This window comes from Pelodiscus sinensis, chromosome 5 (genome assembly GCF_049634645.1).
Source record: "Pelodiscus sinensis isolate JC-2024 chromosome 5, ASM4963464v1, whole genome shotgun sequence".
NCBI classification, from domain to species: domain Eukaryota; kingdom Metazoa; phylum Chordata; order Testudines; family Trionychidae; genus Pelodiscus; species Pelodiscus sinensis.
The window spans coordinates 10,335,587-10,360,207 of record NC_134715.1 but is presented as its reverse complement, the minus strand read 5'-3'; the positions used below and the strand labels follow the sequence as shown (position 1 = coordinate 10,360,207).

Genomic DNA, 24,621 nt, shown 5'->3' with positions numbered 1-24,621 from the left:
TCTGGCCCCACCCTGGAACCCACATTCCGGTCCCCCCTCTGATATCCTAAGCCTCTGCTTCAGGCAAGAGTCCACTTCCATATACCAAACTAGGAATGCCAGATATCAGGCAATTGAATAGTTGTCTAACCGCATGAATTCTTATCAGTTATACGACTATTCACAAGTCCCCAGGAGTGGGGCTGATAGCCTGCTGCTATCCCATATTGCTGCTTCAGTATCAGAGGCAGCAGCACAGAGTGCCCGGCAGGAGCCAGTCTGCACTGTGAGTGAGTTTAAAAAACAGCTCCAGGCACAGACCGGCTGCTGACCACCCTACACCGCTGCCTCTGATGCAGCAGTCTGCAGTGGCGGCAGCCCCTGTCTGCAGGGGTCCAAGCTCTCAGGGTATGTCTACACTACCCCGCTAGTTCGAACTAGCGGGGTAATGTAGGCATATCGCACTTGCAAATGAAGCCCGGGATTTGAATTTCCCGGGCTTGATTTGCATAAGCCGGCCGGCGCCATTTTTAAACGCTGGCTTGTTCGAACCCCGTGCCGCGTGGCTCGTGGAACGAGGTGTACAGATAGTTCGAACTAGCAAGCCATTCCGCACTATCTAGCCCGTGCCGCGTGTAGCCGCGCGGCACGGGGTTCGAACAAGCCGGCATTTAAAAATGGCGCCGGCCGGCTTATGCAAATGAAGCCCGGGAAATTCAAATCCCGGGCTTCATTTGCAAGTGCGGTATGCCTACATTACCACCCTAGTTCGAACTAGGGTGGTAGTGTAGACATACCCTCAGAGGCAGCAGTGGGGGGGAGGGATGGGGGACACTGCAGCAAAGCAGTCTTTGTCCATGGCGATGTGGGCTGGTCACAAACAGAGGCTGGTCTGGCAGCAGCCCCTGTCCACAGGGGGTCTGAGCTCCCCACAGACAGAGGGTGCTCTGTGGGATGCATGACATCTTCGGCCAACCACGAACAAAGGGTGTTTCGTGGCAGCCTCCTCCTGCCCCCCACTACTCCCTCTTATAGAGACAGCAGTGCAGGCGAGGATGGCGGCACCATGAAGCCAGTGCTGTGGAGAATCAGCTTTTAAGCCAGCTCCCCTCAGCACCGGCTCCTGCTCCCCCACTCCCCGCTGACTGATACAGAGGCAGCAAGTTGGGGAAATGCGTGTAGTTGACAAGATTTACCTATAAGCCTAGACTTGTTGGTTAATTGTATAGTCGACTACACATCAACATCCCTACACCAAACCTCTCAGCTCCACCTTCCATCCCATAGCTCCCTCCTGTACCCCAAATCCCTATTTCTCCCCCCCCCCCAAGCCCACACCCTTAGGCACAGCCATCCCTCCCTCACATCCCAACCCACTGCATCAGTCCGATCATCCAGAGTTCTCCCTACCCCCTAAACTTTTCATGTCTGGCCCTATTGCAGAACATACACCCTCAGCCAGAGCCCTCACCCCCTCTCACACTCTCACCCCCAAGCCAGGATGGTGAAAATAAGCAAGTGAGTGAGGGTGACAAGTGCAAGCAACAGATGGAGTGAGGGACGGAGGGAGTGGGGAGCGAGGACTCAGAGAAGGGATAGGGTCAGGACAAGAGTGTTTGGTTTTGTGCAACTATAAAGTTGGCAACCCTGGGACCCTGTCCTAAAAAGCTGTGACTGAGAAAAGGACTAGGGGGTCATGGTGGATAATCAGCTGAAAATGAGTTCCTAGTGTGATACTGTGGCCAAAAAAGCTCATGCAATCCTTGGATGCATAAACTGGGAAATCTCAAGTAGGCGTAAAGAGGTGATTTTACTTCTGTATTTGGCACTGGTGCAGCAGCTGCTGAAACAGTGTGTCCAGTGCTGGGTGTTCCCAAATCAAGAAGGATGTTGTTGAATTAGAGAGAGTTCAGAATAAAAAACAGAAGAAGGATTAAAGGATTAGGAAAAACCTGTCTTTATAGTGACAGACTCAAGAAACTCAATCAACTTAGCTTATCAAAGAGCTCCTTAAGGGTAGCAGTCTATATATATCCACATGGAGAGCAAATATTTCATAATGGATTTGGCAGTCTAGCAGAGAAATGTATAACACAACCCATTGGCTGGAAGTTGAAGTCAGACAAGTTCAGATTGTGGAGGATTCATCATTGATAAATTTTAAATCAAAACGGGATGTTTTCTAAAAGATTCACTCTAGGCATTATTTTGGGAAGTTCTCTGGCTTGTGTTATATTGGAGGTCAGAATGGATGGTCACAATGGTCCTTCTGATTTCAGAATTTATAAATCAATTAGCCCTGGATGGGGTTTTTACAAAATAAAAAATACAATAAAATAGATATGGAGACAGTGAAGGTATTCAAGAAGTGTGGAAACACGGTCAGAGCCATGTGATAGAAAAAATTATTTTAACTATGGCTTTCCCAATACATTGAAGAGAAGGGCAAAACCAAAGGAGGTTATAACCCAGCTGTGAAATAAGGGTGGTGATAGTCAGAGTTTGGGAAATAGGGATGCAGAGGAAGGAGTACGGATCAGAAGTGATAAAGGAAAAAGAGGCTAGATTTTGATGTGCTATGAAGGAAGGAAAAATAGGAGTCAAAGATTACTCAAAGGTGATTTAGAGAGAATAGCAGAGTTATCAAAGATAAGTGAAGTCACAAGACATGTTTCAATATGAGGAAGTGATGGAACATTCCAGATGATCTCAGAGAAAGAGGAAAAGCCTAGACCAGTGTTTCTCAAAGTGGTCCACGAAAACACTTTGAGAAACCTGTTAACTGGCTGTGCTGGTTTGTTTACTTGCCCGTGCTGCAGTCACAGAGCCTCGTGACTCCTATTGGCTCAGGTTTGCCATTTGTAGCCAAGGGGAACCATGGGAAGTGGCATGGGCCAGGCCACTGTTCCCGCAGTTCCCCTTGGCTGAAAATGGCGACCCGTGACCAATAAGAGCTGCGAGGCTCCATGGCTGTGGTGCCGATAAGTAAACAAAGTGGTGTAGCCATTTAACAGGTATCCCAAAGTGGTTTTGCAGATCACTTTGAGAAACACTGGCCTAGATAGAGGAAAAGGGGTGAGCAGACAAGAGTTAGATTTGATAGCCATATTAATACCAAGCATGGCAGCAGACACCATTACTCAAGGCATGAATCTAGAGAGGAAAAATGAAGAGACAGACTCTAGGGATTATACAGAGGGAGAGATGGAAGAAGGAGGAGGATTCTGCAAGCAACGAGACTAAGTAAGCACATGGAGAAGCAACAATTCCATTTAGCAAGGAAGCAATGACTGTAAGGCAAAAAAAAAAGGAGCTATAGAAGAGTGAGTAACAGCTAAGATGTGGGGAAAAGAACAGAGATGAGAGGGAAGGAATCATGAGCAGATGGATCCAAAAGGAAGAAGTAAGGTAGAAATCAGAAGGTTCCTAATCATGGGCATCAGAGGACATGATTAAAAAAAAACGAGGAATAGGGAAAAAAGCAAGGAGGAGAAAGATCCTTTCGCCTCCCAAGAAAAGACGGAGAAGAACTATTTTCACACTAAGCAGAGACTTGAAGATGGTGAAATATTGATGGGGATTGTTGAGGAAAACCATGAACGCTGCAGACTGTATTTCTGAGATAATCGCATAGATTTTTTCCCCTGTTAATTGATAAATGTTCTTATTCTGACAGGTGAGCTTTCCCCTGTTGAATGCAGATAACAATGGGCAGTGACAGTCAGTGTCTGCTAAGAAAGTGCATTCATCATTCTGAACTTTAAGTTCTGCCACCACTGTGTAGAGGAAAAGAACCATCATCCTAGATCAGAACAGCAGAATGACTATTATCTGTGATGCACACAGGAGTGAAATTGGCCTTTTGGCCAAGCTGGTTCCGGGTTATTCAGTTCTTTTCTGAGAATTTCTAGTACACTTGAAAGTCAGAGATTAATTGCACTGGCTAGAATCAAGCATATTGTAGGCAGGTGTTGGGCAACATTCCCCACATACAGTTTATGTGCCAATGCTCTCAAAGCTGAAAAGGCGTTTTTAGGGATTCCAGAGGGACTGTATTTAAGATTCTGGGGATTATTTTTCCTGGATACATTTGATCTTTGGTTTCTGTGATTACCAGCATTCATGTCTCAGTCACACACATTGCAGTGTAGCAGCTACTGGGATTGTCCCTTATTTCCATAACTTTACAGATTTCCAACAGCACCGCTAACTGCCAGGATGAGATCAGAAATCTCCCTGGGTGAGACTGTGTTGAGACAAGTCAAATAGAAACTGGCAAACATTTTATTATATATAAAACCTAAAATAACCCTTGCCAGTATCTAAGCAGATGATTGGGATCTGCCCTCTGCATACCAGCTGAAGTGCAATAAATCAGTTATCGTTTTTAAAACTCTTGACAGAATCATGAAATCTCTTCCCAACATTTTCCTTCTTAGTTGTAAAGCAATAAAAAATATTGATATGCCTACCTGAGCATCTGGCTTTACAATCAGAATAGTTTTAAAGTGACAGAAATGTAGCCGTGTTAGTCTGGTGTACCATCTTGTTAGTCTTTAAAGTGCTACATAGTCCTGTTTTTTGTTTCAACAGTTTTAAAGACATTCTTCATAAAGAGGCAGTGTGGGGAGGGGTGGGGAGAAACAGGGAATGCTGCTGCAAATCAGCCCCTGCCTGCAGGGGCCCCAGCGGGGAGCTGGGCCGCCCCCCACAGGGGCTGTTGTCGCCAAGCAACCCCTGTTCACAGCAGCCAGGACTGGCCGGGGTAAGGTTTGGTCAGGCAGCAGCGGAAAAGAGCATCTAGATTGGCACGGTCGCTTTTCCGCAAAAGCACTTTTTGCGGTAAAGCGTCCGTGCCAATCTAGATGTGGTTTTGCACAAGAAAGCCCCCATCGCCATTTTCGCCATCGGGGCTTTTTTGTGCAAAACAGCTTTTATCTGTCTACATTGACTCTCTTGCGCAAAAACATTTCCGGAAAAGGGCTTTTGCCCGAACGGGAACGTCAAAGCATTTGTGCAAGCACCACTGATTTCGGACAGTAGAACATCAGTGCTTTTGCACAAAATCAAGCAGCCAGTGAATACTGCTGGCCGCTTTTGCGGAAAAACTTGCCAGTCTAGACACAGCCCCAGGGTTCCAGGATATTTGCCTCATTTGCTATATCTGACACAAGTTTTGTCCTAGATACTAGACACTCAGTCAACACATTTGTTAAGAAATTTCTAATGAAAATCTGCTTGTTCACATCAGTCATGGATGTGTCTTGTAGAGGGAGCAATGTCTTCTTGTTAAGTCTAAGGATGAGGAGTCAGGTTTTCTAAGTTGCATTGCTGTTAATAATTTACTATGAGAGTCTGGGCAAGTCACTTAGTATCATGCTACTTGTGTCTGTAAAATGGGGATAACAGCATAAATAGATAGGGCCTAGGCAAATGAAGAATCTTAAAATACAAAACTACTATGATGGAGAGATGGGTTTTGAAATATATCTTTTGGCAAGATATCTAGGGAAGGAGAGTTGCAGAGAGGAGAGTGATCACTGTGAGAATCTAGCCTGATTTCCTTGCAATACACAAGTCATAGAGCTCCCCTGCAATAATTCCTCTTAGAAAAACATCCAGTCTTGATTTAGAAAACGGATAGGAAGAGATTACGCAAATGAAGCATGAAAAATGCTAATTGGCGCTTCATTTACATTGCCTCTTCCGGAAAAACTACCTGTATTCAGAGTAGTGCAGGTACACAAGTGTTTAAAAACTACAAAATACTATTGGTATCAAAGGGTAGAAAATGCAGTATCACATTAATGGATATGCTATTTTTCAAATGCAACTTGAAGTCTCTCCTATTGTATATACACAAGCGGGTAGGGCTAAGATTGCATGGGCAACCTTACTTTTAGCATTTCTTGACTTTGGACACTTAACATTATCTGAATGCAGGTTTTGTATGGAATCAGACACCTCAATGACGGGCACCACAAAAGGTTTGACAGACAGATTCAGCAGATCATTTGACAATTCTTATTAGACTTTCCACCTATTTTGTCCTCTCCGAATATATCTTTTCTGCATGAAACCAATAGCTGTATTGTAAATTGTATCACATCAAATAAAATCCAGGTTTTGGCATATGCTCATAATCTCTAGATAGTTTTGGTAGGAACCGTTCTGCTTCTGTGCACAAACCCTGACACCACACATTTATTAGTTGAATATGTATTTTCTATAGATTTGCCAGAGTAGAAAAAGTCAAGTATAGTGAAGGAAACCTTTCAAAGTAAGGACAAAGATAAATCCTTTATGGTTTAGGTGTTCTGGTGAGTCAAAAATGTTTTTAAGTCTGCAACTGAAAATGTTTCATCACTCTGACAAGTCTGTCTTTGTGAATAATAAGCCATGGCTGTATATCCGCAAACTCAATCTGTCGTTTTTGGCTGTAATCTGTTAGAACATCAGTGATATATACAACAAGCTGCCAATTAGAAACAATCTTGCTTTTTAGATACATCCTTAAACTAGAAAACAAATCCCTTTTAACAGCACAGTGTTATACATGCATAGGGAACTACCCTTCTTGTGTGAATTCCTTGCATTAACTCCCATATTTTTAAAAATTATGTCAAACTTGCAGCTGAGACTAAAGATGAGAATTACAGCGGGCATCAGTTAGCCTTCAAAACAGTCTTCCATATTGTGGAGTCACTAGTGCAATTCTGCAGTTTGAGTTCCAGCTTTATAGCTTTCTATTGTAAGCATGATTTTGTAACCAACAGAAAAAAAAAAACTTTGTGCTCCCACTGTGGGCAAATTTGGGGTAAATCTTCTATTTTGGAAAGGAGGAAGATTCTCTTTTGGCCAGCGTGTTAAAAGTATTTCGACACCTAAATAACCAGAGAGATGCTTGAATCCCCAGCCAGTGCAGTCATCTGAGAGAGTACAGAATTATGCAAACTGTACTCCTTGCACCCACCAAGAGGAGGTGAGCACTAAGTGTTCTTTCATGTTTAGCAGTAGTCTTAACACTTCCCTGAAACACTAGCTCAGTGGTCACCAACCAGTAGATCAGGATCTACCATTAAATCTTGGGGCCTCTGTCAGGTGATCCTGACTGGTTTGGCTGGGAAGCTATCAAGTGCTGGCACCTAAGTTGCCCCTCCACCCATGCTGCTCCTGCCCTCTGCCTTGGAGCTGCCCTCCTGGGTGCCTCCTACTTGCTGTGCAGAGTGTGGGAGGGAGAAGAAGAAGGCACTGATGTCACGGTGTCCCTCCTGCCCCCATCCTGTTCCTCATCTCCACATCGAGAGAAGGGAATGGAGGGAGCTTGGCAATGCAAAATCTCTGTCACTCTCACACACTGTGTGTGTCTCTGTCATTCTTACAAACACACAGGCTACATCTACACTATGACTTTTACCACAAGAGTCTATGCAAATGAAGCATGAGAAAATGCTAATCTGCGCTTCATTTGCATAGTCTCTTGCAGCAAAAGTCATAGTGTAGACATAGCCACACTGTCCTTCGCTCTCACCAACACACACGGGGGGTTGTTACTACTTTTATTGATTGCAAAGTGGGTTATTTTTAGTTTTTGACTGGTCTGTGCATTTCATAACTTTCATTTCTCTCTAATGCTTAAATTTAATCCTTTGAGTAGTGAGTTCTAAAATGCCTAACCTGTCGTGTCTGAAGTAATTATCTCTATGGTAACTGTGCTCCTAGATGTGGCTGGCATGTCCCTGAAGCCCCTAAGGAAGTCAGAGCAGAGAGTCTCTGCATGCTGTCCTTGCCTGTGGACACCACTCCTGCAGCTCCGACTGATCAATAATGTAGAACTGTGGCCAGTGGAGGCTGTGGGATTGGAGCCTGTAGATGAAGGGCAGCACATAGAGCCATGGCTGTACATGCCAGCTGTTTTCATGGTGCAAGGCCAGAGCAGGAGTAAGCCTGCCTTAACTATGCTGCTCCATCCCTGGGGTGGCTGTCTGACTGCTCCCAGGGTGGGTGGGTGGAATTCAAGCTCCCAACCCTGGGCTTCTCAAGCAAATGTCATATCCCCTACGCCACTCCAGAGCCCACACCACCTCCCTACCTTCATAGGGTCCCTTATCCTGCTTTCCTAGTGCAGGAGCCAGGTCCATCCCTGGGGCAGCTGGTGTTGGCTGCACAGACAGTGTCTGGGTGGGTGGAGGAGGGTGGGATAGAACACGCCATCCTGCGCTCTCCAGATGGATCCTTGCCCTATCCAGAGTTCGCTGGAGCTCCCACTCCACCTTCCTAATGCAGGAGCCAGCTCCATCTCTGGGACAGCCTATGTTGGCTGTCTGGCTGTTCCCAGGATGGATGGGACTTGAACCCACCACCCTGTGCTCACATGAATGCTCTAGCCCATAGTCCACTTCAGAACCACCTCCCTCCCCCCGGAATTGAAACAGAGTTTTGTCCTCTGATCAAAGGGCTTGCCACTGGAACTGAAACCCAGGTGATTATATACATTTTATGCACTTTTCTGCTCTTTGTAATATTCACAGTGTCCTAGACCCTACAGTGTTTTCTTTGACCTAAGGCTGCATTTTGTGAGCTTATGTCAAATAACACACACTAGAGGTCAACATTGGACAAGAGAATTCCAGTTAATCTGAACTGTACATTACTTTTTCATGGCTACCAGAGCTGCAAAGTGAGAGTCAGTTTAAGAATCTTATCTCTTGTTTGGAGAGCCTAACCACTGCTATAAAATGACCAACTGATGAAGTTCCAACTGCCCCTGAGAGAGTGGACATGATGCATCACTTATCAGCATCTACACATAGGCATCTAACTTTACAGAGACTAAGGAACAATTTTACTCCAATCTAAATGATCTGATTGACTCCCTGGGAAGACAAGTTGATTATCCCGCACGACTTACAGTCATGATGACCATGATGATCCTACATGGTGGGGCATCAGCAAGATGAAATGTAACAGCTTACTTCTGTTGACAACATGTATTGAGTGTCAAGTATCCGAGGGGTAGCCAGGTTAGTCTGGATCTGCAAAAGCAACAAGGAGTCCTGTGGCACTTTATAGACTAACAGATGTATTGGAGCATAAGCTTTCATGGGCAGAGACCCACTTTGTCAGACGCATGTATGGAAATTTCCAGAGGCACGTATAAATATGCAGGCCAGAATAAGGCTAGAGATAACGAGCTTAATTCAGTCTCATCTCTTGGGGTATGTCTAGACTACATGGCTCCATCGACAGAGCCATGTAGATGAGTTTACTAGACATAGGAAAATGAAGCAGCGATTTAAATAATCGCCGCTTTATTTACATCAAAATGGTCGCCGCGCTGTGCCAATCAGCTGTTTGGCAGCAAAGCGCAGTAGTATGGATGCTCTGCAGTCGACAACGGAAGCGTTATCCCACGAGGCATAATGGAGCAGTCGACAAAGGCTTCTGCTGTCAACCACGGAGCATCCAGACTACTGCGCTGTGCCGCCAAACAGCTGATCGGCACAGCACGGCAGCCATTTTGATGTAAATGAAGCAATGATTATTTAAATCTCCGTTCATTTTCCTATGTCTAGTAAACTCATCTACATGGCTCCGTCGATGGAGCCATGTAGTCTAGACATACCCATGGTGTTCACACCTCCAGATCAGCTGCTAGAAGTGGGCCTTACCCTCCCTAACTGAATTAACCTCGTTATCTCTAGCCTTACTCTGGCCTACATATTTATTCTTGCCTCTGGAAATTTCCACTACATGAAGTGGGTCTTTGCCCACGAAAGCTTATGATCCAGTACATCTGTTAGTCTATAAGGTGCCACAGGACTCCTTGTCACTGATTTCTTGGTTCCCTGACAAACACAAAAGGACCTGGATGCATCATTACTCACATCATCAGCATTTGGTTGATTATGATGTGTTGGTTAGACATTGTGACACAAGATGTGCACATTACTTGGGTATTACATGGAGCTGATTGCTGGACTGACCGCCACTTGTTGGACCAAACTTTCTTTTTTTACTTTGTGAAAATGTGTAGAAAGCAGAAAAAAAAAAGACTCCAAGACTTAAGCAAAATAAAATAAAATAAAATAAAATAAAATAAAATAGCATGTTCCCTTTAAGAGTGAACGCAGAGATAGGAACAGGGGAGCAGTTGAGTACTAAGACCCAGGAGAAGCATTGCTTCCCCTTGGTCGGCAGCCATTTTGTGACCACACCCTTGCAGAACCAGGTAAGCATGGGGGCTGGGATGGGGGGGGGGGGTGTTGGGAGCTGGGGGCAGAGGAGGGGGGAAGGAAGCCAGGCACTGAGTGTTTGTAGGGTTGCCAGGTGCCCAGCATTTTGCCTCCTGGCCAGGGAATACTGTACTGTTGTAAACTGTGTTGAATATACAAAACATCATCAGGAAGACAGGTTTGATTATAACAATCTTGTAAATCTTGTTTCCAACTGCAAACATGTGACATGCTCTTAGCTGACCCATTCTCAAAGTTGAAACAGACCACCTCTAAACAGAGGAGGGATAGCTCAGTGGTTTTAGCATTAGCCTGTGAAACCCAGGGTTGTGAGTTTAAACTTTGAGAGGGCCATTTAGGGATCGGGGCAAATCTGTGAGGGATGATCCTTGGTCTTGCAGTGAGGCAGGGGACTGGACTCAAGGACCCTTCCAGGTCTTTTCTTTTAACAAAAATGTATTTAATGGTAAAAAAAATTAATAAAGAAGTTTGCAGCATGCTCAAGTGCAAACCTGCTATGCACAAAGTATTGTGGTGTGACCACAAGGCAGGTTAATTGTAGGTCCTTGCTGAAAAGCATGACTCCAAAGGTTTCTACACATACAGTTAAAGCTGCATACAGCCCTACCTGATCTGCCTCAACACCAGTGAATTTCTCATCACAGATCACACTGCCATCCAGCAATGGTGGCCTGACTCCATTAGCAAATTTCTTAATCATCTGCCTACTCTTTATGAGTCACTGTATCTATAAATTGCCTACATCTAGCCCTGGTTGATCTCTCCACACAAGCTGAGGGTCTAAAGGCTGTCCAAGCAATGAAAAATAACTAATTTTCTGTGCCTGGTGCCATTCCAGCTAAAGTTTTCAAACACAGAAGAAATATTCTCATTGACAAGCTTTTTAAGTTCTTCCTCATACATCTGGTTTCAGAACTTCTTGTTGCAGCAACTGAAAGATGCCGATATACTCGTTATAAGCACAAAGATGTAAAGACACAACTAGGGTAACTATCATTACACCTCCTTACTCTCCATGGCCAGTAAGATTCTTGCATGTATCCCCTTAAACCAGTTTAACAAAGGATACTTCGTCATCAAAGTTCTATCTGAGTCACTGTCTGGTTTTCCCACATTTGATGGTATTTATAATAATAATAATAATAATATATGGAGATACACCTATCTCATAGAGCTGGAAGGGACCTTGAAGGATCATTAAGTCCCATCCCCTGCCTTCACAGCAGGACCAAGTACTATCCCTGACAGATTTGCCCCAGATCCCTAAATGGCCCCCTCAAGCATTAGGACTCACAACCCTGGGTTTAGCAGTCCAATGCTCAAACCACTAAGCTCTTCAAAGAAGTAGCTAATGTAACTTGCTACCCATGTCCCTCTAGTACTCAACTCAATAGTTGAGTATTGTTGCTGCTCCAAGCAACAACGAAGAAACTAAGGCTGCTAATTGTTTCCACTATCCTGAAAAGCACAAGCCCAAGCAAAACTTTGCCTTGCATCTGTGATGATGACAGCTGTCAAGTTGCGTGCTCTATTTTATACTCAGAATATACCATTTGTACACTCACACTAAGATGTATGTGTATGTACTGTTAATTGCTGCTACTCCCTCTCTTCAGTGGGGGAAAGGTAGATAAGTGAAAATGCTCTTCCTTCAAAGCCTGAACCAACTCCTCGAATTCAATAGCAAGAGGGGGTTGAGGCCTTTGCTGCCTATTTGTAATCATCCTTTAAAAATGTTGAACACCTGCAGGTTTGGGATAGTAGTAAGACTGTTCTGAGACTTGCCTGTGCCGTTCCCACAATGTTTCCCTAAGGAAGGGATTAATTCACGACTGTATTGGTACAGTTTGAGTTGTCTTAGTTTTTCAACCTGGCCTCCTCTTTACATTCAGAATCTTTTGTGAGTGCAGGTGTATAAATAGAATTGTTTTTCAATTCATTGCAATCTTGCCCATAGCATGCCTCCGATTGGAGCTGTTGTGCACCTGCAGTAATAAAATACCATGTGAGATAATGTACTGAATTTTAATCACGTTGCTTTGTTAAATATTACACTATTTAAAAACATTTCCTTGATCGCTGAGCTCTTTGTAAAAGGGTGTTACCATTTAAGTACAAATGGCCTGGGGAGTGATTTTACAATTTGTGCAAAAATACAACAGATTATTTAGGTTACAGTTGCTAAGTATAGTAAAGAAGCTTGATAGCAGCTGGTATTCTTAAATGAATAGCAAAGCAATGGTACGTTTTGTATTTTTCATCCATTTTTGCTTTAAAAAACAAAACAAATAGAGCAAAGCAACTTGATTTGCTGGGGCTTTTTTAGACAGACTGAAACCCAGAATGATGCAAATTTCAATAAGACAGTTAAAATTCATCAAAATCTAACCAAGTTCTTCAGCAAATATGCTGAAGATCATTGTAAACAGGTATTAGCTAAGGCTCTGTTTCAGCAAAACACTTCAGCAAGCACATGCTCAAGTTCCATTAACTTCAATGGAATTCAAGCATGGAAAAGTCCAAGCCTAAGACATGAGAGAACCCTTCACTTCTGCTCTGACAAATCAGGCCAAAATAAATGTATGTATTTATAAACACCCCGTGAATATTATGGGATAGCTCCTCGAAAGGTGTCAATTAATCAGGTCCATTGATTTCATGTGTCCCTGTGCATCTTTTCCTCCCTCTCCTCCCCCCATCTCAAACTGTATATTTTTCTACTAAATCTGACATTGTCTTCAAAATTTAGATCTGAAATTAACAAGGTTGACTCCTTTTCCTGCTACAACTCCACACAGCAGCTTTCCTCAAAAAGAACACAGACAGGTTTTCTTGACATTTCTTCACAACATTTGGACAATGCAGTAAATATCAGTCATTCCCTTAACAAGAAGAACTGTTCGACTAACACTTGCTGAACCAAAGAGTGTATTCGTTAGCCTTAGTGGATGCAGAAAAAGGAAATGATAAGGAAGCCCCGGGAAAGAGCAAGTTATCCAAAGTGATAGAAATGTAGCCGTGTTAGTCTAGTCTACCTGAAACAAAAAAACGGGACTATGTAGCACTTTAAAGACTAATAAGATGGTTTATTAGGTGATGAGCTTTCGTGGGCCAGACCCACTTCCTCAGATCAAATTGTGGAAGAAAATTGACCATATATACCAAAGGGATACAATCAAAAAAAGTGAACACATATGAAAAGGACAAATCAAATTTCAGAACAGAGGGGGGATGGAGGGGAGCGGAGGTAAATGTCTGTGAGCTAATGATATTAGAGGTGATAATTGGGAAAACTATCTTTGTAATGGGTAAGATAATTAGCAGCTTTGTTGAAACCTCGGCGTAAAGTGTCAAATTTAAGCATGAATGACAGTTCAGAGGATTCTCTTTCACGTCTGGTGTTAAAATGTCTTTGAAGCAGGATGCAGGTAATCAAGTCATTCAGACAATGCCCTTTCAGGTTGAAATGGCAAGAAACCGTTTTTGGTTTTTTTGTGATCCTGTCTAATATCTGTTTTGTGTGCATTGATTCTTTGGCAAAGTGTCTGAGACGTTTGTCTGCCTGCACATGATAGCATAAATTATATTTCTGGATGAGCAGGAATATGTGTTCTTGATCTTATAACTGAATTGGTTAGGTCTAATAATGGTATCAGCAGAGTGAATATGTGGACAAAGCTGGCAACGGGGATTGTTGCAAGGGAAAGTTCCAGGGTTGGTATTAGTGTGGTATGTCCTGTGGTTGTTGGTTGGTTCTTGAGGTTAGGTGGTTTTCTATAGGAGACTATGGGTCTGTCTCCCAGAGCCTCGCGGAGTTAGTATCCTGTTTCAGTATAGGTTGTAGTTTATTGATAATGTGTTGGATGGGTTTAAGTTGGGGGCTGTAGGTGATAAGTGGTGTTCTATTGTTGGTTTTCTTGGGTCTGTCTTGAAGTAGATGGTTTCTGGGTATTCGTCTGGCTCTTTTACCTTTACATTTACCTCCTTCCCTCATCCCCCCTCTGTTCTGAAATTTGATTTGTCCGTCTCATATGTGTTCACTTTTTTTAATTGTATCCCTTTGGTATATATGGTCATGCCAATTTTCTTCCACAATTTGATCTGAGGAAGTGGGTCTGGCCCACGAAAGCTCATCACCTAATAAACCAGCTTGTTAGTCTTTAAAGTGCTAAATAGTCCTATTTTTTTGTTTTATCCAAAGTGGCTTTCTTTCTGTGAGTTACTGAAGAAACGGAAGGAAGAAACCAAAACAAAAAAACTATTAAAGTGAAAAAAAGAAATTGAAACACAAATGAATTGTCAGGGATGCTGAAGTTCTCCAAGGCAGTAACAAAAGTTAGACACTCAGGAAGTGTCCCAAATATTACAAGATGATAAATAACAGCAGCAAGAAAATTGAAGGCCTCAAATGAGGGGGGGGGGGGGAAGAGCTGGCTTAAAAGCCTGTTCCCCTCAGCACTGTCTCCAAGGTGGGGGGGTAGAGGAGAGATAGAGGCACAGCAGGGGAAACAGTACAAGCGCAGACTGAAGCATTCCTGACTGCTGCACCTCTGCTTTAGTGCCTGCTCATCCCAGGTTTCCTGCTGCACTTCTGCCTTTTAAATGTAGTAAGAGCTATGCAGGGTGCTTAGTACATTTAAAAGGCAGAGGCGTAGCCAGGCTAGCAAGCGCCCCTACTTGTCGACTACTCAATTAGCTGATTAATTGAAATTTAACATCCCTAAGCAGAATAATAGGAGTTTGGCTACAGAAAGCTAAATTACTATCGATTTTCTGATAAATAGCATAGCGTATCAGGAAAATATCACAGAGCACATCCAAACTGCACAATGGCCTGTTGGTTCTCCCATGCAGACACAGTAACCATTCCACTCAAGGAGCTTCTCTAAGCTTCCATGAACAGATGGTGGACAACTTCTCTAGATGCTCAATGATGCTCAGCTATCCTTTAAAGGTGAACCAAAAAGCATTAGGCGTTTCTATGGTAGTTCACCCAGTCTTATTAAAAACTAACTGCAGAATGATTCTGCCTCAGAATTTGACAGGGCAGAGAATGCATCTTGTTTGCTTTGTACACCCACTAGAGCGATCTAAACCAAAACCCTGGAATTGTACATTCTAGACAACCTAGTCTAAAATTTGAACGTTATAGCTCTGACCATCTCCAGCAAGATACCAAAGCTAGATACCAAAGTATATGGCTACGTTTAGACTGGCATGATTTTCCGGAAATGCTTTTAACGGAAAAGTTTTCCGTTAAAAGCATTTTTGGAAAAGCACGTCTAGATTGGCAGGACGCTTTTCCGGAAAAGCACTTTTTGCGGAAAAGCGTCCGTGGCCAATCTAGACGCGCTTTTCCGCAAAAAAGCCCCGATCGCCATTTTCGCAATCGGGGCTTTTTTGCGGAAAACACTACTGTGCTATCTACACTGGCCCTTTTGCACAAAAGTCTTTCGGAAAAAGACTTTTGCCCGAACAGGAGCAGTATAGTATTTCCGGAAAATCATCGACGATCTTACAAGCGGCCAGTGTAGACAGCTGGCAAGTTTTTCCGGAAAAGCGGCTGATTTTCCAGAAAAACTTGCTAGTCTAGACACAGCCTATATGTTTTATGATTGCACGAGTGAATCTCAGTTTATACAAGTCCACAGCTGAACAACAGATTTTTTTATAGGCAGTAGGGAAGAGGGAAAGACCTGCTACTTTTCAGTTCTGAACTGCTGGAGACCAATTATGGATTTAACCTAGGTCCTGATAGTTTAAACACATGTGGGCAAAAAAAGATCTTGTTTTGTCCTGGTTTTGGCCTTTCCTCTTCTGAAAAGGAATTCAGCTTCCGATTTCTGAAAGAATGCTTTTGAGTGGTGAAAAGTTCACCACAAACATACCTGTGGGTCTCTGCAATTCATATTATAAATATAACATTTTGACTGTAAAGCTATATAATTCTTGCTTTGAATTTCATACAGGACTCGCGTAAGGAATTTGCTCAAATGCATGTAATTTGTATGAAAATGAAGGCCCGGCTCTTCCATTGAAATTAGTAGAGCTATGCTGATTTACATCAGCTGAGGATCTGGCCCTACCTATTACCTGAGAGTATGCTGAATCATTCAATTAGGATTAAAGCTGTTGGAAATCATTAAGGTAAAGTAAGGTTTAATTTAACTAATGTTGATAGTAAGAGGTTTTTGTAAAAGGATCTTGTTAAAAGGAGAACACTACTTAGCATCTAAGATTTTTCTATATGAAACTGATTTACTAGAATTAGTAGAAGATGCAGAAGGCTACAAAAACTCAGGCCACAGCAGTCTAACCCACAGGAGGAAGTCAGCTCATTGTGCACCACAAGAGCAAACAGAAATAGCTTAATGTGGGAAAGTTTCTACCAAGTTTTTATTAGTAGCCAAGACTTCAGGGCTTGATCCAAAAGAAAATATTTGCAGATCCACAAAAACCACATGTATATTATATTTCAGTGATGGACAACTGAGGCTAGTGAATGGGCTACATTAGTGGCTCTTCTTCATCTCAGCAGGCCACAAGATTGTTGTAACCAAGGCAGTTTGCTAACTGGGCTTGCATGCCTAGAATTAGCGGAGTTTGCCAACTGAACTGTAAAAGTGTTTTGATTGGATGCAGAAGGAGTGCACAGTTCTCAAAGTCCATATTGTGTGCAATCAGCACACATCTCACTTCACGTCCCCTTGCTTTACGTGCATGTCAATTTAGCAATACCTGGGGCCTGGCAATTGAAAGGGGCCGTGGTCCTTTAAATCACTACTGGAGCACCACACGGCACGCTGCAGAGCTACAGGCAATGTGTTCCGGAAGATGGGGGAGTGTGCACAGTCCAGGCCGCACTGAGGGCTGGCTACCCTGGCTCTACCCCTTCCATCTGAGGCCCTGCCTCTTCCAGGTGTGCAGAGCCCCTCCCCGCTTGCCCAGGGGTCCAGTGAGTCTGTTGGCTTGCCTGCTTGCAGGCCATGCAGAAAACCCCAATAGCCCCTGTGCAGCCCACGGCCCATAGGTTGCCCACCACTGCCATAGCTTATAAACAGTGATTTTTTTTAAATACAGGATTATGCTGCAATGTAAGTAAAGAACAGGTTGTTTGGCTTAAATTTGGCCTTGATAATCGTGAGGTCTAGTTATGTATTAAATAAATGAAACAGGTCAGACGAAAGTTGGAGATAAGTTAGGATTTAACACAGGGTGGGGAATAAAACAGCAGCAGTTCATTAGCCCCTTATGGGCCACTGCCACTATATTCACCTTCACCTCTGCAGGTATGAGCGATTTCAGCTCCCATTGGCTGTGGTTCATTGTTCATAGCCAATGGGAACTGTGCGAAGTGGCATGGACTGAGAGACAGTTTCCCGCAGCTCCCATTGGCTGGGAACGGCAATCTGCAGCCAAAAGATACTGCAATCGTCCATACTTGCAGAAGCACAGGTACAATAGCGGAGTTGGCCTGCTGGGGGCTGGATACAGTGCGCAGGCCAGTATTTGCCCATCTCTGATATAACTCGAGGACATATTGTAAACATATTTTGGCCCTCATTCATTTTTACAAGTGTTTTAGATAAAATACTAATTTTTGGAAAAGCTATCTATATTGATAGTTACTGGTCTTATATTTAAACAGATGCTAAATAATATGATGCTTAATATTAAATTAATAAGAAAGTAGAAAATTATTGTAAAATGTGGATTTCATGCTAATTAAAGGAAAAACAGAATGCAAGAGAGAATGCAAAAAAGCAAACAGAATGTTAGGAATAATTGAAAAGGGATCGAGAATATTTTATTGCCTCTGTATAATCCATGGTACACCCACACCTTGAATACTATGTGCAGATGTGACCGCCTTATCGCCAAAGAGATACCCTGGCACTGGAAAAAGTTCAGAAAAGGGCAACAAAAATGATTAGGGATATGGAATGGCTGCCATATGAGGAGAGATTAATAAGACTGGGACTTTTCAGCTTGGAAGATATGACTAAGGGGGGGGATATAACAGAGATCTATAAAATCATGACTGGTATGGAGAAAGTATAAAATCATAAAGCTGGAAGAGACCTCAGGAGGTCATCAAGTCCAGCCCCCTGGCCAAGGCAGTAAATAAAGTAAAAAGGAAAGGAAAAGCGATTTACTAGTTCCCCTAACACAAGAACTAAGAAAAACAACAACAAATGGTCTGGTAGCACTTTATAGACTAGCAAAACATGTAGATGGGTATCATGAACTTTCATGGGCACAGCCCACTTCTTCACAAATGAAATAAATAGTCAATAGATTTAAAACAAACAAAAAGTAAACATAATGCACAGTCAACTTGTGAAATTCATTGCCAGAGGATGTTGTGAATACTAGGACTTTAACAGGGTTCAAAAAAGAGAGTTAAATTCATGGATGATACATCCATCAATGGATATTAGCCAGGGTGGGCAGGAATTATGTCCTGAGCCTCTGTTTTACAGAAGCTGGGAATGGGCAACGGGGAGAGAGGACAGGAGTCACTTGATGATTACCATCCTGTTCATTCCCTCTGGGGCACCTGGCATTGGCCAAGGTCAAAAGGCAGAATCCTGGGCTAGATGGACCTTTGTTCTGACTTGGTATGGCCGTTCTTATGTCCTTAAGGCATTATCACGATGGCTTATCGTAAAAGGGCAATACATAGATTTTACATAGCGATCATTAGAGAAGAGACTACACTCATTTCCCCTCATTCAGGGACTGATCACCCCTGAATATACCATTTCATCTTAGACTGTGTGTATCTATGCAGTGAACTGTTATACTGTAATGCCTCTGTGTAAATATTTATATTAAATTAAGTCTTTAATTCTATTCCTCATTGTGTCATTCACAGCCTTCCACTAAATTAAATTATCTGTAACTGCCTAGAGGCTCAAACCTTAAAGAATTCAATTTGGTTTTATGCCTTATTTTTAAACTACTAACAGGGAACACAAATAGAGATTACAGATACTGGCTGTGTATATTTACAGCTTTACTGAAAAACAGGTTTATCCGTTGCACAAGACCATGAATCTATAATCTCTGAAGCCCCACACCAAGGAGTCCCAAAGCTCATTTACAGTAAACAGCAATCAGTGTGAAGTGATGGAAACAGTTATAAGCATGGCAAAGAGCTTTCTTTGTTCAGATCATCAGGTTCAGTCATTACTGGGATTCACATGCTGTTACCATCCAATTTTTAAGTTCTCAGCCATTTTGACTATTAATTCCATCTTTATGACAGCAAGGTGTGTATCTATGCCATGCGAAAAGTCCTAGACACTGTGATATGAGAGGTAACTCAACCTATCACCATCCTTACTCCATTGCTAACTTGTGTGCAATAGTTTCACTGTCTGCATGAAAACAACTGCATAAATGGTAGATTTGGCCCAACTCCCTAGTTCTTTAAACACCCACAAAGCAACACAACCAGTATAAACAATAACTCCAAGTACATAAATCCCTTCACCACATACACCTGTCATTTTAAAATCTCTCAGCACAAACTCACACATCATAAAATCTATGAAGTTGAGTGGTATAGCTATGGGTCACACCTAGTATACTATAAAATCCAGCTCTTATCTAGATCTTTTCATTAATAGATCTCAAAGTGCTTTCCAAAGGAGGTAAAGATCTTTTTTACAGGGCATGTATGATGTCACTTGGGACATGTAGCTAGGACCAGATGCCCTTGGGTGAAGTGCCAATCACAATTGTGATTCCTGCATTCAGACTACTTCATGGACCATATTCTTCCCTGTGCTCCTAAGGTACACATCACCCCCAAAAGGCTGAAAAGGAGAAAGGAGGGTGGTCATACCATGACCCTGCCTTCCCACTCTTTGCACAATTCTCTGTGGGCAGGTACAGCCTTCAGACACCCCCAAAGCACTGGGAAGCTTGGGGAGACATTGTGTCCTTCTAAGTTGCAAACTCTCCACCTCATGGGGGGCAGTGGAATTACAGGCTGCGCCTTTAAAGGCAGCCTAGTTTTAGCATCTTCGTATGTGTCCTTATATTTTCTTCCTATGATCTGATTCTTGAATTTGACCGCACCAAGGAATGGACCATCTTTAGTTATAAAACAAGATGTATCACAGTCACTATGACTAAGGAAATACTCCATTACTACTTCTGCAAAAATACATTCCTTATTATTGCTAACTGTTGGAAGCATGTGAAGATTGAAATGAGCCTCCAGCATACAGTTCTGAGTAAGTTTTGGGCAAGGTTTTGGAAACCACACATTTAGGGAGAACTCCCTGTCCTGTATAAACTTTTTTTCCCCTACCAAAAACAATATATTCTTGAAAAGTGCAATCCTTGACATGGATTAAATAGTTGCATTGAAATTCAGAAATAAGTAACCTTATTACGGGCTGCCTGAAATAAATACCTCTTTACAATATAAATACAATGTAAATAAATACCAGTTTATAAATTCTTCCTGGAAATGCAAATACTGGATTTAAAAGCTGGAACTGGGCTGCAAAATTCTGGTCCAGGTCTGAATCCAAATTTCTCCAGGATTCAGGTGAATTCCAATTTTTTGTTTGGTTCCCATGTGACAGTAATAAAAAAAAAAATCTCTTGAAACACATAGTAAATCATTTCTTTAATAAGAGCTAGATTGTGACTTCACCACCGGCCTCAAAAAAGTGCAGCATGTAGCTGCAGCACCACTTGAGCAAAGTGGGGAAGGAAACAGTGACTTAGATTCACAGTTTATTTCAACAGCATTTTTTATATGAGATCTGGGCTACACATTGGGAATTCTGCTAAGCAGACACCTTGGTCTATAAAGTGCCATACGTATGTATGGTACTGTAGAAACAACATGCTGCCAATAATAAAATACTGGCTCTCTAACCATCACAGAGAATGGAGTACATTTTTTGCATGGTGTAGGGGGAATTAGACTTCTACTTCTTCCGCTGAGTTATAATTTTGTTACAAGGCACAAAAGATGCTGCAACTTCTCTGTTGGGACCTCCTCCACAGATTAATTAAAACCCCACCTGTTTTAAGAGCACAAAGGGCACCGCAAGTCAAGTTAACCCAGAGTATAGAAAATTACAATTCTAAAGCAGCAATGTGTCCCTAGACTGAACACAAAAATTGCTAAATCAATTACTCTCTTCTTGTTACAATCACTTGTGAAGTTGAGTGTTGAGGGGAGAAGAACTCCTCCTGAAGACATCCCCTGAAGATCCCTGGATGGAGGCAGAAGATGGTCTTAGACAGCTATATCTGCACATCTACTGGAGCCCATCCAATGCCATGGATTTAGGTATTTAACTGAATCTAATGACAAACTGGTGTTTAAGCCAAGGACTAATAGGATATGACAAGGATTAAACTTTTTCAGTTTTAAAAATGAATGAGATCATGTTAATTTATGTGTACTGAAAATCTGTAGTTAGTTCTGTAAAGATGAAAACAACTGAATGTAAAGAGTAAAAATCATGGTGTAAGTAAAACATCCAAACAATAGGTTGAGATCTAAGGTGCTTGTTTAATTATTAGTTGAATACTGAGTTAATACAGGAAAGTCCCATAGCCTGTTTGTTATACAGGACGTCAGAAAGTGTCTTCTAACCTTCCTCCCCTCCTTGAGTCCCTCTCCCCTGCCGCCTTTTTAATCTTTCCTAACAGGGCAGTTTCTCACATTTTCCAATATGAAAACATCCATCAGCATCTGTGTGTTTTCTATGAGTTGTCAATGATGTTACATTCACACACTTCCACAAATTTAAAAATTGTGGCATTTGTTGAAGACTAAAGATAGTTCGTTAAATGACAGTAATAACAGATGGTCAAGATTGTGCATATGGTACTTAGTATATTTACACTCACATGTTCCATAAATGCTGCAGTGAGCTTCTGAGCATAGGGAAAAAGTAAAGAGACTGAAGTTGACACAGCATGTTTGCCAAGTACCTGTCTTGGAAGAACCTGTGACAATATTCCAGTAACTCAAGTAAAAGCTGGAATCTTTGCAAGCCAACTGAGACCGTGGGATGGAGTATGTACAAAAATCACTCTTTTGGACTGAGCCTCTTATTTGCTTTGACTGAAATTATAAACCATGGAACCCACACTGCTTACTTCTTTGCAGTACTAGTAAATACTGGTAATACTGCTGTAAATTTAGCACCTTCACAGCTGCTAGTGGATGACAGAGGAATTTTGCTCTTCTAAGAACAGGTACATAGGTCACACATTGTGTCTTCACTTGCTCTTTTGCCCTGGTTCAGTAAAGGCACAGCCAAAATGCTTCATATCTATATGTTTGCACTGCAGAAAGAAAAGGTGTGTGGGGGGAGGGAAACATAGAAAAAAATGCTCTAAGTATGCCAAATTTGCAACTCCTGAATCCTGATTCAGGAAGATTACAACAGATTCAACTCAGTATAAAGCTAGCACCAATCAGAGAAGAGAACCAAGCACACATAAGACCTACAAATAGAACATTCCAACGATTCAGAGCAGCATTTAAAGCTCCGATACTTATCTGGAATGCCACACAGACCGTGTGGGCCAAGGGACTGACAAGTCCTCCCAACAATGGGGAGTCAAAAGCTTTCATTGGTGAGCAAGTGCTTTTCCAGCATTTTCTGCAACAGTTCCTCAGCTAGTATAAACTGGAGTATCGCCACTAAAGTTTACTAAGGTTTGCTGATTTACAGCAGCTTAGGCTCTGGCACTCTTGCAAAGATTTTTTTCAGGTACTATAAATGCATAGGTGGAGCTATGCTTAAGGTTATTTAACTTTTTCAATATAAATGAAGTCAGAAGTTAAACTTTACTGTTTACAAGCATTAAAAGGAGAAGTCTGTGAGGGCACAATAGAGTTTAGGGCACACCAAATCCTGAAGCACAATTACCCAGCATTTGGTATGCCCCAGATTCTATTGCACATCACTGCCTCCAAGTTCAATACAGAAAGCAACAGGACTTAACTTGGTCAGGCATTCAGTGGCTGGAAGTCTTAATGACAGAGAGAGAGCATGGAAAGGCAAGAAGCACAGAGGGCAAAGGATGGCCTGTCACCAGCAGTAAGAATAATCAGTCTGACCTCTTGATAACCAGACCTTCCTGTATCTCAAATAAAATTGCCAGCCTGAACCACTCTCTAATCTCCCAAGTCCTTTCCGCAGTTAAGTGGAATCCTTGGAAAAGAACTAAAACTGCTATGGTCTGTTGCCTCAAATACCTTTATTTTGATGTCAATAAGAAGGGGAAATAACCATGGTCCTTGTCTCTTTCAGGTTTACAAAAGAATCTACCTTGTCATTAAAATATACCAAGGCCTTCAAAGAAGAAACATAGACAGACACCATATAGGCTACATCTAGACTGGCATGATTTTCGGCAAATGCTTTTAACAGAGAAGTTTTTCTGCAAATGCTTTTAACGGAAAAGAGCATCTAGATTGGCACTGATGCTTTTCCGCAAAAGCACTTTTTGCAGAAAAGCGTCCGTGCCAATCTAGACGCGCTTTTGCGCAAAAAAGCCCCGATTGCCATTTTCGCAATCGGGGCTTTTTTGCGCAAAACAAATCTGAGCCGTCTACACTGGCCCTTTTGTGCAAAAGGACTTTTGCCTGAAGGGGAGCACCATAGCATTTCTGCAAGAAACACTGATTTCTTACATGAGATCATCAGTGTTCTTGCGGAAATTCAAGCGGCCAGTGTAGACAGCTGGCAAGTTTTTCCGCAAAAGCAGATGCTTTTGCGGAAAATCTTGCCAATCTAGACACAGCCCATGAGTATAAATGGAATGCCATAATCAGGAGCATCATAGCAGAGCTCTAACCAAAAGCTATTCATGGTTCTCCTCAGAAAGCATTTAGATTGAACCCTTACCATGCTGGATAATTCCTTTTGAACCCTTCAGACACTGGCCAAACCTGAAAAGTTAAGATCCTTGCCAGAGGATGTTGTGAAGACCAGGACTTTAACAGGGTTAAAAAAAAAAAACTAGTTAAATTCAGGGAGGTTAGGCCTATCAATACTTATTACACGGAATAAGTGCTTTTTCGTGCATTACTACTAGTACAATGCTGTAACATACACACAATGCCAAAAAAAGGGGGGGGTTATAAGCATTTACAACTAACTCTCATGCTGCAGAAAGAAATGAAGCATAAGTATCTAAGGGTGTAACTACACTACACCGTTATTTCAGAATAACTAGTGTTATATGCAAGCGTCTACACAGCAATTCCATTATTTTGAAATAATATTGAAATAATGGGAGGCTTATTCCAACTTTGGTAAGCCTCGTTCCATGAGGACCCTTCTTCTGAAATACCTATTTTGAAATAGCTGCAGTGTAGACACTTCACTGC

At 42.3% G+C, this 24,621-nt stretch overlaps 1 protein-coding gene and 1 long non-coding RNA gene across 2 annotated transcripts in view; one reads left to right on the top strand and one right to left on the bottom strand.

Annotated features, from left to right (window-relative positions):
• CFAP299 (cilia and flagella associated protein 299) overlaps positions 1–24,621 on the bottom strand; it is a 362,695-nt gene that overhangs the window by 313,606 nt on the left and 24,468 nt on the right. The window lies entirely within an intron of this gene.
• On the top strand, positions 10,056–21,616 carry LOC142829393 (uncharacterized). Its single transcript, XR_012903786.1, has 3 exons — positions 10,056–10,210; positions 16,205–16,382; positions 21,431–21,616. It is a non-coding gene; the product is annotated as an uncharacterized LOC142829393 (long non-coding RNA).